The 2532-nt window shown below is 35.4% G+C and overlaps 1 pseudogene; it reads right to left on the bottom strand.

Annotated features, from left to right (window-relative positions):
- Positions 1 to 7: 7 nt before the first annotated feature.
- On the bottom strand, positions 8 to 2230 carry LOC114749782 (uncharacterized; annotated as a pseudogene).
- Between the last annotated feature and the right edge of the window lie 302 nt (positions 2231 to 2532).

Below are 2532 nucleotides of genomic sequence, written 5' to 3'. Positions count from 1 at the left end.
AAAACTCATGTTGAGGACGTGAAAGAATAGGCTTCTCGTTGTAAGCCAGCATAAGCTTTCGTTCAGCACACTCATTGGAAGATCTTCCACATTGACAACACGGCCCATATTTTCAATCTTTCTCGGAAGGCTACTGTTGTGTCTACAGGAAAGCCCTTCACTTTTCAGCTTCATCATCCATCACTTCTGTAGAAAGGCATAGACATTTGTTGTTTCATCAGAAACATGAGCTCATTCATCTCCCCATTAATATACAATTGTTTAGGATTATCAGATTAGATATGATTATGGTACATTCTTTTACTTGTCCCTTTTTTCCATTTTCTTTTTGATGGATTATGGACAACCAAAGAGCTAATCCTAGTATTTAAGTAGAACAGAGCTGATTGGCAGTATAGGATGTACATAGCTGGTGAAATAAAGCATTAAATTGACACATAAAGGCTCCATCTTACTCTGATTTGTTCTTGAAAATAGTGTGGAAGCTCCTTAGTGTAACTTTCAGAAAGTTTAAAATACAACACAAAATTTATTCCTTCTCCATCAGTTTCACCTTGAAATAGCGCGGCAGGGTAGAGAGGAATCTGAAATCCATTAAAAATGAGAAAATTAGACAATTAAATTATAATGAAATATAAGAATAAAAGATATCTTCTCATTAAAGATAGTAAAGAGCTTAAAGTAGCAATGTGGCATAGTGAATTTTTTGCTGAAAACACGCACTAGTCAGGAATACATATAATAAAGGATTAGAATGGAGCCAGAAGTCCAAGTTAGGGAATAAAATGTAGAACATTAACAATATCTTAGCGCATAGTAGAAGCACCTGAACATTTACAACAAGCATGGGCGGAAGATTTCCAGAAGAATTAATGACAGGAAGTTCCACAAAACTGAGCTATATGGTTCACTTTTCGTGGAGATAAGTACACATCTACACCAAAAGGATAATATGCTGAATAGTTGGAAGCAAATTCCTTCTTCTTGTCCCTGTTGGAAGCAAATTCCTTCTTCTTGTCCCGTTATAAGAACACCGATAGACAAGTGAAAACTCAGTTTTTTTTCCCCCACAAGCCATCAAGTTGTATTTTGATAATATGCATTATGCAGTTTAATTCTTTACTAAGATATGAAAATCTACGTCTAAAGGAATTTACAGAAAGAGGTCTTACTTTAAATAATTCACTCCTCGAACTTTGAAAGTGCCCGAGTCAATTCGTGACCAACAATCAAGCATTTCTTCTCAATGGACAAAAAGGTCCTGTGATCCTGCAAGGTCTTTGAAGAAGGGTTCTTGAGGAAACTGAAAAACAAGAGGGAAAAGAACGTGATATTAAATGTAGTATCTAATAATAATTACACTAAAATGTGTTTACAACTATTAATTCTACAAACAATTAAACCATAGAATGTTGCTTTGAGCATTTCAACTCACGTAGATTAGCATGCTCATTTCCTTCCTTCCCTTTTAAGGGGAGTTTCATAGAAGCCTTTCTCCTTGCATTAGGAGAACCAGAAATCGATGATCTTCTTTTCTCATCAGAAGGAATAGTCACTGCTGCAAGACATGGCAAACAATTATTTGGAAGAATCCCACAATTGTCCAACAGTACCCCATCCTTCTTGTTGTTGGAAGCATCCACTGATGAAATATCATCCACATATACAGCTTCATTTGCTTCATTGTGTTTGCACTGAAAATCAGTGTTATCTATTGTTGAACTTCCATGGTTGGCATCTCTTGAAGATGAGTAACTTGATAGGGATCCAGCTTCAATACTATTTAAAGACATCAAATCTGCAGATATCAACTACATTTAATCACCCACAGAAGTGGTAAGTACAAGTTATCCAAATTAATTCATAAGTTTACGAAACCATACCATCAGGGATACTCAGGTAGTCTTCATCACAGTCAGATTCAAATAGAGCAATTGAATCAAACCACGTCTCCTCAACACTACCAGCTGCCAAAAATTCAAATCTCAATCACATTGGAGCAATAATGAAGATCATTATAAAAGCATAATTGGATTTTTAAACGAAACATTTAATCTGCCAAATGTAATATAAGCTTTACTTCTACAGCCACAAATCAATTACATTTTCTCAATCATTACCTAACTTTAAATCAAGCAAAATTACTGCAAACTTCTGAGCAAAAGAAGCAAATGTGTACCATTCATTGACACATCCATCGTACTTTACCATGCATTACTTTTGCTAGTTATTTGGCCTTCCACAAACAAGGATCATTCATTCCATGACATGCTCAGAAACTCACTCCTCCGAAAATCTCCCAAATTCTACACTCCGATTATCTAAAATCAAAGAAGAAATAGGCATTCTTCACTTGAACCAAAAAGAAAAAAACCATAAGAATGAAGACTCTTTAAATCAAATAAAAACTCTTTATAGCCTCCCAGTTATAGAGTTCCGACACTAAAATCATTTCGCAGAAAGAAAGCCAAGAAAAAAGAAGACATGAAAGAACCTTGAAAGGCGGGTTTGTCCAATGATCCATTAGACACG

The sequence above is a fragment of the Neltuma alba genome, unplaced genomic scaffold, assembly GCF_004799145.2.
Source record: "Neltuma alba isolate B1F8T4 unplaced genomic scaffold, ASM479914v2 tig00001011_pilon, whole genome shotgun sequence".
NCBI lineage: Eukaryota > Viridiplantae > Streptophyta > Magnoliopsida > Fabales > Fabaceae > Neltuma > Neltuma alba.
This window is presented reverse-complemented; position numbering and strand designations above follow the sequence as displayed.